Source organism: Prionailurus viverrinus, chromosome E3, assembly GCF_022837055.1.
Source record: "Prionailurus viverrinus isolate Anna chromosome E3, UM_Priviv_1.0, whole genome shotgun sequence".
Taxonomy (NCBI): Eukaryota; Metazoa; Chordata; class Mammalia; order Carnivora; family Felidae; genus Prionailurus; species Prionailurus viverrinus.
The window spans coordinates 522,515-535,256 of record NC_062576.1 but is presented as its reverse complement, the minus strand read 5'-3'; the positions used below and the strand labels follow the sequence as shown (position 1 = coordinate 535,256).

Genomic DNA, 12,742 nt, shown 5'->3' with positions numbered 1-12,742 from the left:
TGCGCGGGGTGGCTCAGCGCACGCGTAGAGCCTATCGCAGGGCGCCGCACGACACTCTTGTAGAGACGGCTGAGGGAGGAAGGAGAGGCTCTGCGCACGTGCAGAACGGACTGCCTTACGACAGCGCCACCCCAAACGGCTGAAGGGGTGTGGGGCTCCGCGCACGCGCAGAGCGGCACAACAGGGCTGCAGGACACGTTAGGAAACGGGGAGGCGGCTCCTGCGCTCTCGAGGGGAGACACGGGGGTGGGTGGGGGAAGATCGGGTCACGATGGTGGTCGAGCGAGCTAAAGAAAACCCAGATATTGTGTGTGCCTCCGAACTGAGCGGACGACGTGTAGCTGCTCAGCGAGAAACTTGAATGTGCCTGAGGAGAAAACGCGTTGAAGACAGCGCTGCGCAGACGCCGCTTGCAGCTGGACTTGCGCAGGCGCGGAGTGTAGCTCAGGCCGGCACAGGCGTACTGTGGCGGCAGCCCCTGCGCAGGCGCGGTTTGGAGGCCGAGACTCTGGAAGTCTGGCGGGCTGAGGGGGAGGCTGGCCCTCTGTCCTTCAGCGTTTGTCGCCCGTCCAGTCCGCGGGTCCCCCTTCCGCAGGTGTTTATTGGTGCCTGTTGCGCGTGGCCGCCGCGGGGCAGGAGCGCGCGTCGAGAGCCGGCCCCGGCTTCGACTTGGGCCCGGGTTCCAGTCGGCGAGCCTTAGGGTGACGCGCTGTGCGCTCAGGGTGCGCGCAGGCCTGTGACTCCATCGGGAGGCGACGGGAAGCCCCCGGCCCCCATCCGCGTCCCCGCCCTATGACCTCGCGAGAAGGTGCCTCCCGCCCCGTCCGTCCAGCTCCCTTCCTCTCCTGTCACCTTCCCCTCGTCCCCTCCCCGCCCCCGTGAACGTGGCACCTCCAGTCGCTAGCCACGACCCCCTTCCCGGGCGGCGTGGTGCCCCTCGGTGTCCTCGGGAGGGAGAGCCCCGCCGTCCGCTGGTGGCCGTTCTGTCCTCCCCCTACCCCGGCTGCGAGCGCTCGGGTCTGCCTCCGCGCCCCTCTCTTGCGCCGCTTTGTCCGTGTCCCCGCCGCCGGGGGACCGAGCCTTCCCAGGACTGCAGAGAATAGGGAGTAAGACGGCGCGCCCGAGTCCCTGTGGCCCGGACATACTGCCTGACTGTTGTCAACTGTCTGTGTTTAAAGAAAGGAAAAGAGGCAGCATTGCTCCTCATCCATTAGTGGGCACTTCGTGTTTCGTGTGTGCTATGAAAGAATGTGATTTTCATTAATGTCCCTTAAAAGCACCTTGGCTGAGAAAAATAATGTCTTACATGGAAATGAAGAGCACTGTATATTTTCTGGTATTTTTCGATCATGAGCATACATTAGGGTTTTAAATAGTAATTTTTTTTTTAATTTTTTGAATATTTATTTTTGAAAGAGAGACAGAGCATGAATGGGGGAGGGGCAGAGAGAGAGGGAGACACAGAATCCGAAGCAGGCTCCAGGCTCTGAGCTGTCAGCACAGAGCCCAATGCGGGGCTGGAACTCACAAGCTGCAAGATCGTGACCTGAGCCAAAGTCGGATGGTTAACCGACTGAGCCATCCAGGCGCCCCTAAATAGTAATTTCTTAATCTTTTTATAATTATACCCATGTATTATCAAACCACTGCCTTTACAAGTCTTGTGTAACTCTCCTTGGCAATTCTGATTCCCTCCCCCCCCCTTCCCCCCCAGTGAAGAGTTGGTATTCTGGATGAACCCAAAAATTCTTTGGTCACTTTCCTTCTCCATTTTTGTCTCTTCAGGAGTAAGTGGAGTTGTCAGGTTGGCAGATAAACCTGTTCAAGTGTGTGAATGGCTGGTTTTAAAGTAGTAAAATTGTACTTTTTATTACCATAATGTCTATAAAAAGAATTGGGTGATGGAAGTTGGTACTATCAGAGACAGCACCTGTGAACAAAGTCACGTGTATGTGTGTATAGAGTGTTTGTGTAAATATCTGTACCTTAATACATTTGTTTCCCTCCAGCCTAAGCTCCTACCTGATGGACTGGTTTTGCTGCCCCCCCCTCCCCCGCTCTCTCCCTTCTCTGCCTGCCAGGAGCCTCTGCCCTGCTCCCTGCATTCCAGGTTTGCTGAACTGCTGTGCTCCCCCTGACTGCCATGCTGTTTCGTCCATTTTCCCATCTCGTAATTTATCGTCTGTCTGATGCCCTTTCGGACGCTCCCTCGTTCCTCCGTCTGCACTGTGTCTTTGGAGACCCACCTCAGATATCGTGTCTTGGTAGCCTTTCCTGACAGTGGAGAAGACTCGGATCCCGGTTGCGTGGGCGTGCTGAGCTCCCGAACTTGGCACTTGCACAACCGGTTACTGATAGCAGTACTGTGCTGATTTCACGTTGTGTCTCTTTACCTCTTCTAAAGTACAGGGTGGACTTTGTCATTTGTACTTCCAGCTTCTCTTAATACAGGGCTCGGAGCTGACAGACACAATAAATACTTGCTGCCTGACCAGCTTAATGAATGAATAAATGAATGTACTGTTTTCTGAAGTTTCTGTCTTGTTCAGTACAGGAGAGAGCAGCAAGGCAGGCACCTAGAGAGAATGAAGAGGGTGTTGATGTTGTCGAGACAGTGCTCCGGGACTGTAGACATGAAGCGAAGTTGTGACTTGGTGGGTGGTGTGCGGGCGAGAGGAAGAGAGGAGTCACATGACGAAGAGGTATTGAGTCCAAAGCAGCATTTACTTCCTTTTAAAAATCAACTCTTTGAGGTATAACTTACATAAAATAAAATGCAGCCACTTTAGCTGTACATTTTGACAAAATCAGGCAAACGTGAGCACTCGTGTAACCATGACCGTATTCGAGACATGGAACCTCTTCATCACCAGAGATGTTGCCATGTGCTCCTTTCCAACCAGGCCCTCATACCCCAGTCCCAAGCACCTCTGATCCCCTCCCTCCCTCCCTCCCTCCCTCCCTTCCCCTTTCTTTCTTTCTTTCTCTCTCTCTCTCTCTCTCTCTCTCTCTCTCTCTTTCTTTCCTTTCATTTTTGAGAGAGAGACAGAGCGTGAGTGGTGGAGAGGCAGAGAGAGAGGGAGACACAGAATCTGAAGCGGGGTCCAGGCTCCGAGCTGTCCGCACAGAGCCCGACGTGGGGCTTGAACCCACGAACCGTGAGATCATGACCTGAGCCGAAGTTGGACGCTCAACCAACTGAGCCCCCCAGGCGCCCCGTCCTCTTTCTGTCCCTATAGAGATTTGTCCTTTTGTTGAGGCACCTGATGCGTGGTAAGCCAATGATTGACATAGTTCTTGAAGCACAGAAAGCTTTATTATCAGAAGGGCAGCCCAACGAGGAGGCAGGGGGTCATTTCCAAAGCTGCCTTGCCTTGTTGAATCTAGGGACAGTTTATATGTGATTGGTTAGGAATGCGAGTATGTGAAGGGAAGTTTATGGGCTTCTTGAAAGTTGAGGGTAGTCTTGAAACCACTGAAGGTATGCATTCTTCTGGACAGTGAGGCGCCATCTGGGATCTGCCTGGTACATCAGATAGTTTTAAGAAAAATGTTATCATCTGTTTTCCATCAGATTCTTATAATCAATGTGCAAACAAGGGATAAAGTGGAAAGGGCAAAGTTAATGATGAGTCATGCACAGGGCTTAGGGAAACACAAGAAAAGAATGGGATGGGAAGCTAGGTTAATAATACAACTATGGTACAGCTTCTGCTCTCAGCAGGTCCCAGAACCAAGTGTCTGGCCTCGCTTTCCATAACGTTGTGTAAGTGGAATCACACAGCACGTATCGGTTGGTGGTTTCTTCACTCGGCATGTGTTTGCTGTTGAGCAACACTGGGTGAAGCGGTAGCTGGCAAAAAAAGACTGATGATAGATGCATAGAAGGATGGAAAAAATAGAATTGTGTGATGAACCAAAGTGTTAATGTAGCGAAGGTACTAATAATAATACCATTACTAATGGTACTTAGTAATAGTAATGGAGTATCCCTGTATGTCTGTACATTATAAGTCTTTTCTTTTTTTTTAATGTTGATTGATTGGAGAAAGCGTGAGTGGTGCAGGGGCAGAGAGCAAGAGAGAGAATCCCAAGCAGGCTCTGGGTCAGCAGCACAGAGTCTGACATGGGGCTCAATCCCACGAACTGTGAGACTGTGATCTGAGCCGAAATCAAGAGTCAGATGCTTAACCGACCGAGCCAACCATGCACCCCTGTACATTATAAAACATCTTTTATGTGTGTGTGAAAGTTTTCATAAACCTGGAGAAAAATACGTATGTTTTTAAGTCAGAGGTTCCTACTTAAAAAAAAAAAATTTTTTTTTTTTTAGTTGATTTTTGAGAGAGACAGACAGTGTGAGGGGGAGAGGGGCAGAGAGAGAGAGAGAGAGAGAGAGAGAAAATCCCAAGCAGGCTCTGCACCACCAGCATAGAGCCTGATGCAGGGCTCGAACTCACGAAACCGTGAGATCATGACCTGAGCCAAAACCAAGAGTCAGACACCGAACCCACTGAGCCACCCAGGTGCCCCCAGAGGTTTCTACTTTTATCCATTATCTTAAAGTAGTGGTAGGTATCCAGTTATGAATTCCAGTACCTCTTAGGGATGCGGAGAGGTTGACAATGGGATGCTTCCAGTTTTTTTCTGAATATTTTTAAAAGGCTGGAAATTCCAGCACTTATCCATAGTTAGCCACACTTGATGATGTGTCCACTATGTTTTATTTCAGCCTGTTGGATCACCCTGGTTATCTTGTGCTTGAAACGTGCTCAGAACGTGCTTGAAACGTGCCAGAAACATGTGGGCAGGCCGTGCTTGACAACGACAACTGGGGAGACTCCTCATCTGTTAGGTGCTGTTCGGGAGGCCTGCATCTTAACACGTGTGTGAGGTTCATGGGTGAGAAATGATGAAGGGTGGCTGGTCAAGGGGAGGAGATGAGGGGCAGCTCCCAGGAGCGACCTCACCCCCATGTGACAGTGATGGGGATCTGCACACACTGGGAGTGGTGACTGGGGTGGGTCCTGTGTGCTTGAGGAGGCCACAGGGCCACCTGTAGCTCATACAGACCCTTTGTGCCGATGGAAGAAGGCCTCCATTGGGGAGATGGCCAGAAGCTGTGTGCCCACTCTGGCAGGTATGCCCCTTTGGGCACCAGGCCTGGTGGGCAAAGCACCCCCTTGGTGGCACACACTGTCCGGCTCTACCTGGTGGCCTCAGGGTAAGACAGGCTTAGTCCTCAGCCTCTTGCAGCTTGTATTTAGGGACAGGGGCAGACCAGTACACGGAGAAACGAAGGTTGGGAGCGGTTTCCGTTCGCTCAGGGGGAGGCCTGAGGAGGGGACCTGGCGTCAAATGGCTGGTGCGGCACGATGTCACGAACAGGAAGCGTAGGAGGTACAGGCCAGCTTTGTGTCGTGGACGGTTGCGGATGTCTTCAGGTTTCCTCCCCGCTTGGGTTTTAGTTCATCCTGGGCCTCTTTGGCTTCTCTGTGGTTGTTTGAAGGGTCACGTGGAGCCGGGTCAGGCCAGCCAGGGACTAGTCCCATCTGAGAGCTGTGCTTGTTTGGGAGTGTGGGTGCAGGGGCATGGCAGTCCGCTCTTCTCTGGGAGGCTGAGGTGCTGGTCTCCCTTTGACTCCGTCGCAGCCCTGCCTTCGTGAGGAAAGGGAGTACCAGCTCCTCCCCTTGTTGCCCTGGACCTGCGGGCCTGCTTGGACGGTAGACACCAGCGGCCTGCAGCGTAGGTAGGACCCCGGCATCCCAGGGAGCCCCAGGTCCCTCCAGGAGCTTAAGGAGGGAATTCCCTAAGCAGAGTACACCACAGATCAACAAAAATGGGGTGTGGGGGGACACCGAGACCTTACAATACATGGAAGAATGCCCTAGTGTGCACCTAGGATGTTTTGGAAAGAAACCAGATGACCTCCTGTAGCCTGGGTCAGGGCATCTAGGTGAAGAAAGACTCGCTGTGGGGCCGTTTGGCACGCGGGGTTGTGTAAGTCACATGTAAAACTGCATGTTGGTTCGTGGCATTTTCTGTGGGCAGATGGCAGGTCCCCTCGCCCTGCGGTCCCCCTGCCCTCTGATTTGGGCGTTTCTCCTGTACAAGACGGGGGCCCTGAAGCGTCTGGGAAAAGAAGCTGGAACAGGCACAGGACATAGGCCACCAGGATGCTGGTCGCCAGTGGTCGTGCCCAGTGGCGATGCTCCCCTGGACCCAGGGTTGTCCTCCCTGACGTGAGGCCACCAAGCTGAAAAGACTTTCTTCAGTTTCTCCCGGTGTAAAAGGCTTCCACTGTGCGAGGACTCAGGAATCATGCGTAAGTGTGGCTTCTTGGCCTTTTCAGGGGCAGCGGTGGCTGAGAGGATCCACAAAGGCCCAGGTGCATGGCTGTACAGACTTTCCCATCCCTGCCCATCCCCGCTGCCCACATTTCTGCACACGCTGTGCTCCTATCACATGCCCTTAGCTCTCTTTCCCCACGCTGAGAATCCTCCCAAGTTCTTATCCCATGTCTAGACTCAGGAATGCTAGGACAAAACCACAAGCCTACACATTCCTCCTCCCTCTGGAGGGGCCCACTTCTCTGGTATGAAGCTGAGCGCTGCCCACAGCAGTTAGACTTGTTTGGACGTGTCCGGAGTCAGGCCACGAGCCCCTGCGCTCCAGCCATGCAGATGCACAGGGCGTGTTCTCAACGTTCTGCCCGAGCCTTCATACATGTTCTGAGTCTTCTCCCCAAATGGAAGATTACCTTTAATACAAAGTGATCACCAGCAATTTGAAAACCAGACAGAGATCCCTCTGAAAAGGCTGTAATCCTGGTGATGCCAACACTGAAAAGGGCCGAGTAAGAGGGAGTAGCTGCCACTCCTCAGTGTCCACTGTGTATGACTTGTTCCTTGGGAAGGAGTTTTCCTGCAGGTACTGTAAGAGAGTGTCTTACAGTGGCCGCACCACCCGTAAAAGTGGCCCAAACTTGCTGGCGCTCCCCGAGCTGTCCAAGGGTGTCCCCTCTGTGGCACCATTGGACTTGCCATCTCCAGACATCGCCATACACTCACCTCCTTGCCTTCCCTGGTCTCGGACCCTGGGATCTTGGAAGTGCACGGATTAATGCAGCGGGTGCCTGGCCCCAGAGCAGCTGCAGAGGGAGTAGATTGCAGCCTCCAAGCTGAGCCTGGCATCAGAGAGGCCAGGCACAGCTGTGTAGGGCAGGCACAGCTGTGCAGGGTCCGTGCTGGGTCCGTGCTGAGTCTATGCTGAGTCTGTGCTGGGTCCCTGCTGGGTCCGTGCTGGGTCTGTGCTGGGTTCGTGCTGGGTCCGTGCTGGGTCCGTGCTGGGTCCGTGCTGAGTCTATGCTGAGTCTGTGCTGGGTCCCTGCTGGGTCCGTGCTGGGTCCCTGCAGGGTCTGTGCTGAGTCTGTGCTGGGTCCGTGCTGAATCCGTGCTTTCTTTGTGCTGGGTCTGTGCTGAGTCTGTGCTGGGTCCCTGCTGGGTCCGTGCTGGGTCCGTGCTGGGTCTGTGCTGGGTCCGTGCTGGGTCCCTGCTGGGTCCCTGCTGGGTCCGTGCTGGGTCCGTGCTGGGTCCCTGCTGGGTCCGTGCTGGGTCTGTGCTGGGTCCGTGCCGGGTCTATGCTGGGTCTGTGCTGGGTCCGTGCTGGGTCCGTGCTGAATCCGTGCTTTCTTCGTGCTGGTCTGTGCTGAGTCTGTGCTGGGTCCCTGCTGGGTCTGTGCTGGGTCTGTGCTGGGTCTGTGCTGGGTCCCTGCTGGGTCCGTGCTGGGTCTGTGCTGGGTCCGTGCTGGGTCCGTGCTGGGTCTGTGCTGGGTCCGTGCTGGGTCTGTGCTGGGTCCGTGCTGGGTCTGTGCTGGGTCCGTGCTGGGTCTGTGCTGGGTCCGTGCTGGGTCCGTGCTGGGTCTGTGCTGGGTCCGTGCTGGGTCTGTGCTGAATCCGTGCTTGCTTCGTGCTGGGTCTGTGCTGGGTCCCTGCTGGGTCCGTGCTGGGTCTGTGCTGGGTCCGTGCTGGGTCCCTGCTGGGTCCGTGCTGGGTCTGTGCTGGGTCCGTGCTGGGTCTGTGCTGGGTCCGTGCTGGGTCCGTGCTGGGTCTGTGCTGGGTCCGTGCTGGGTCTGTGCTGAATCCGTGCTTGCTTCGTGCTGGGTCTGTGCTGGGTCCCTGCTGGGTCCGTGCTGGGTCTGTGCTGGGTCCGTGCTGGGTCTGTGCTGAATCCGTGCTTGCTTCGTGCTGGGTCTGTGCTGGGTCCGTGCTGGGTCCCTGCTGGGTCCGTGCTGGGTCTGTGCTGGGTCCGTGCTGGGTCTGTGCTGGGTCCGTGCTGGGTCTGTGCTGGGTCCGTGCTGGGTCCGTGCTGGGTCTGTGCTGGGTCCGTGCTGGGTCCCTGCTGGGTCCGTGCTGGGTCTGTGCTGGGTCCGTGCTGGGTCTGTGCTGGGTCCGTGCTGGGTCTGTGCTGAATCCGTGCTTGCTTCGTGCTGGGTCTGTGCTGGGTCCCTGCTGGGTCCGTGCTGGGTCTGTGCTGGGTCCGTGCTGGGTCCGTGCTGAGTCTATGCTGAGTCTGTGCTGGGTCCCTGCTGGGTCCCTGCTGGGTCCCTGCAGGGTCTGTGCTGAGTCTGTGCTGGGTCCGTGCTGAATCCGTGCTTTCTTTGTGCTGGGTCTGTGCTGAGTCTGTGCTGGGTCCCTGCTGGGTCCGTGCTGGGTCCGTGCTGGGTCTGTGCTGGGTCCGTGCTGGGTCCCTGCTGGGTCCCTGCTGGGTCCGTGCTGGGTCCGTGCTGGGTCTGTGCTGGGTCCGTGCTGGGTCTGTGCTGGGTCCGTGCCGGGTCTATGCTGAGTCTGTGCTGGGTCCGTGCTGGGTCCGTGCTGAATCCGTGCTTTCTTCGTGCTGGTCTGTGCTGAGTCTGTGCTGGGTCCCTGCTGGGTCTGTGCTGGGTCTGTGCTGGGTCCGTGCTGGGTCCCTGCTGGGTCCGTGCTGGGTCTGTGCTGGGTCCGTGCTGGGTCCGTGCTGGGTCTGTGCTGGGTCCGTGCTGGGTCCCTGCTGGGTCCGTGCTGGGTCTGTGCTGGGTCCGTGCTGGGTCTGTGCTGGGTCCGTGCTGGGTCTGTGCTGAATCCGTGCTTGCTTCGTGCTGGGTCTGTGCTGGGTCCCTGCTGGGTCCGTGCTGGGTCTGTGCTGGGTCCGTGCTGGGTCTGTGCTGGGTCTGTGCTGGGTCCGTGCTGGGTCCCTGCTGGGTCCGTGCTGGGTCTGTGCTGGGTCCGTGCTGGGTCTGTGCTGGGTCCGTGCTGGGTCTGTGCTGAATCCGTGCTTGCTTCGTGCTGGGTCTGTGCTGGGTCCCTGCTGGGTCCGTGCTGGGTCTGTGCTGGGTCCGTGCTGGGTCCGTGCTGAGTCTATGCTGAGTCTGTGCTGGGTCCCTGCTGGGTCCCTGCTGGGTCCCTGCAGGGTCTGTGCTGAGTCTGTGCTGGGTCCGTGCTGAATCCGTGCTTTCTTTGTGCTGGGTCTGTGCTGAGTCTGTGCTGGGTCCCTGCTGGGTCCGTGCTGGGTCCGTGCTGGGTCTGTGCTGGGTCCGTGCTGGGTCCCTGCTGGGTCCCTGCTGGGTCCGTGCTGGGTCCGTGCTGGGTCTGTGCTGGGTCCGTGCTGGGTCTGTGCTGGGTCCGTGCCGGGTCTATGCTGAGTCTGTGCTGGGTCCGTGCTGGGTCCGTGCTGAATCCGTGCTTTCTTCGTGCTGGTCTGTGCTGAGTCTGTGCTGGGTCCCTGCTGGGTCTGTGCTGGGTCTGTGCTGGGTCCGTGCTGGGTCCCTGCTGGGTCCGTGCTGGGTCTGTGCTGGGTCCGTGCTGGGTCCGTGCTGGGTCTGTGCTGGGTCCGTGCTGGGTCCCTGCTGGGTCCGTGCTGGGTCTGTGCTGGGTCCGTGCTGGGTCTGTGCTGGGTCCGTGCTGGGTCTGTGCTGAATCCGTGCTTGCTTCGTGCTGGGTCTGTGCTGGGTCCCTGCTGGGTCCGTGCTGGGTCTGTGCTGGGTCCGTGCTGGGTCTGTGCTGGGTCTGTGCTGGGTCCGTGCTGGGTCTGTGCTGAATCCGTGCTTGCTTCGTGCTGGGTCTGTGCTGGGTCCCTGCTGGGTCCGTGCTGGGTCTGTGCTGGGTCTGTGCTGGGTCCGTGCTGGGTCTGTGCTGGGTCCCTGCTGGGTCTGTGCTGGGTCTGTGCTGGGTCCGTGCTGGGTCCCTGCTGGGTCTGTGCTGGGTCTGTGCTGGGTCCGTGCTGGGTCCCTGCTGGGTCCGTGCTGGGTCTGTGCTGGGTCCGTGCTGGGTCCGTGCTGGGTCTGTGCTGGGTCCGTGCTGGGTCCCTGCTGGGTCCGTGCTGGGTCTGTGCTGGGTCCGTGCTGGGTCTGTGCTGGGTCCGTGCTGGGTCCGTGCTGGGTCTGTGCTGGGTCCGTGCTGGGTCTGTGCTGAATCCGTGCTTGCTTCGTGCTGGGTCTGTGCTGGGTCCCTGCTGGGTCCCTGCTGGGTCCGTGCTGGGTCCGTGCTGGGTCCGTGCTGGGTCTGTGCTGGGTCCGTGCTGGGTCTGTGCTGAATCCGTGCTTGCTTCGTGCTGGGTCTGTGCTGAGTCTGTGCCGAATCTGTGCTGAGCCCTGACTTTGGTGGGGGTGTATGGGGGGTCCTGCACCAGCACAAGTGACCCCCACCCATAGAGGGCCTGCACCCAGCGCCTCTCAGCAATTCACTCCTTTATCCCACCAATCAGTGAAGCATCCTCCTTCACTGGGATTTGGTGCAGACTTCTCTACATTCAGTTCAGGCACCTCCTGGGTCCTGGGGTGAGGCCAGAATCAGCCCCACAGGTAGCGCTGGACTCCCAGGCCGAGGTCAGGAAATCAGTCTCTGTCTCCTAGGGAGCCTACTTCAGGGCTTTCCCTACCTTAAGTCCTAACAAGAGTGAGTCTGTCCCATCGGATCTCCCAGGCCCCCCAGTAGTGTCTAAACTCTGGAATGGGCAGAAGAATCTCAACAGCTAGAGGTCCCCTCTCTGGGAGGTGCAGGGTGGGAAGTGACCCGTGCTGCAGCATTGCCTGGAACCGCCCAGAACACTGGCCTGGGCTCCATCCACTGCTCCCTGTAAATGCGAGTCAGCTGGGCCACTGTGGACCCAGGTGTGGTGCGGTGTCCCCACCGGAGATATACCAGGGTCCCCGGCCCAGGAGGGCCGGTCCAGCCTCCAGAGCCACAGCCATCTGCCCCTGGCCTCATTGCCTCACCGGCAAAGGGACTTTGCCCCGTGTATCACACCTGGGCTTGCAGAGAAGGCACTGACTGTCCCGTGTGCAGGACTCCCTCCAGAAGTCAGCACCATCACGGTCAGCCTGGTATTGGGTCTCTGCAGCCCGCTGGGGGCCTGGGGACTTGTTTCTGAGGGAAGGATGAGAAGTGAGCGCTGAGGCCGATGTAGAGGAGAGGGAGGGGGCCTCGCAGGCTCGTTTGCTTCTGTGGTCGTTCCTGCAGTCAGAGGCCACATGTCCGATTGCAGCGCGTGCGAGGGTGAAATTGGCTCTTCCAACAATGTTTAGAAACATTGTCACGTTTATATTCAGCACGTCTTCATCACTGCTAACACTGGCAGCCCTCTGCCCAACAAGGAAGCCCACCTGGGTGCCTTCCAGGAGTCCTGTCGTGGCCCCAGGTGGCCTGCTAGAGAGCTGTGGCCACGCAGGCTCCCCTCCTGGGTCCTGGGCACCAGTCACCCATCATGAAAGGAGAGTTGGGGTGAGTTTCTGCCCTCTGCTTAGAAATCCAAAAGATGGAACATTTTCTGTATTTTAGGCAACTCTCCAGGACATTTGTGTGCCCTCAACCTCACTTAAATCTCTCACTGGAAAAGTTCTTAGTCTAAGGTGGATGGTATTTCCCTTTCATACAGGATCCCGCTCCTACCCCTGACAATGATGAAAGTTATTAAATTTTATTTTATTTAAAATACACTTATTCTTTCATTGTGAAAGTAACAGAAGTAACACTTTTAAAAAAATGTATATGATTTATGGTCAAGTTAGCTACGTACAATGTATACAGTGGGCCCTTGGCTTTGGGAGTAGATTCCTGTGATTCATCGCTTACATACAACACCCAGTGCTCATCCCAACAGGTGCCCTCCTCAGTGCCCATCACCCATTTCCCCTCTCCCCCACCTCTCTACTCCCTCAACCCTCAGTTTTGTTCTCTGTATTTAAGGGTCTCTTATGGTTTGCCTCCCTCCCTCTCTGTTTGTAACTATTTTTTCCCCTTCCCTTCCCCTATGGTCTTCTGTTATGTTTCTCAAATTCCACATATGAGTGAAAACATGATATCTGCCTTTCTCTGACTGACTTATTTCACTTAGAATAATACCCTCCAGTTCCATCCATGTTGTTGCAAATGGCAAGATTTCAATCCTTTTTCATTACTGAGTAGTACTCCACTCTATATATAACTCACATCCTCTTTATCCATTCATCAGTCGATGGACATTTGGGCTTTTTCCATAATTTGGCTATTGTTGATAGTGCTGCTATAAACATTGGGGTGCACGTGCCCCTTCGAATCAGCACTCCTGTATCCTTTGAATAAATTCCTAGTAGTGCAACTGCTGGGTCATAGGGTAGTTCTGTTTTTATTTTTTGGAGGAAACTCCACACTGTTTTCCAGAGCGGCTGTACCAGTTTGCGTTCCCACCAGCAGTGCAAAAGAGATCCTCTTTCTCTGCATCCTCGCCA

The 12,742-nt window shown here is 56.3% G+C and overlaps 1 long non-coding RNA gene across 11 annotated transcripts in view; it reads left to right on the top strand.

Moving 5' to 3' along the window:
* The first annotated feature begins 259 nt into the window (after positions 1-259).
* The window catches only part of LOC125154124 (uncharacterized), a 59,383-nt gene continuing 46,900 nt past the window's right edge, over positions 260-12,742 (top strand). For 4 of the 11 annotated variants that reach the window (XR_007147684.1, XR_007147681.1, XR_007147691.1 and 1 more), the window contains exons 1-2: positions 260-808; positions 4,733-6,325. This is a non-coding gene — a long non-coding RNA (uncharacterized LOC125154124). Of the gene's footprint in view, positions 809-1,496; positions 2,703-4,732; positions 6,326-12,742 lie in introns of those variants that run through there. The other 7 variants (XR_007147683.1, XR_007147689.1, XR_007147686.1 and 4 more) reach the window with 7 other exon arrangements.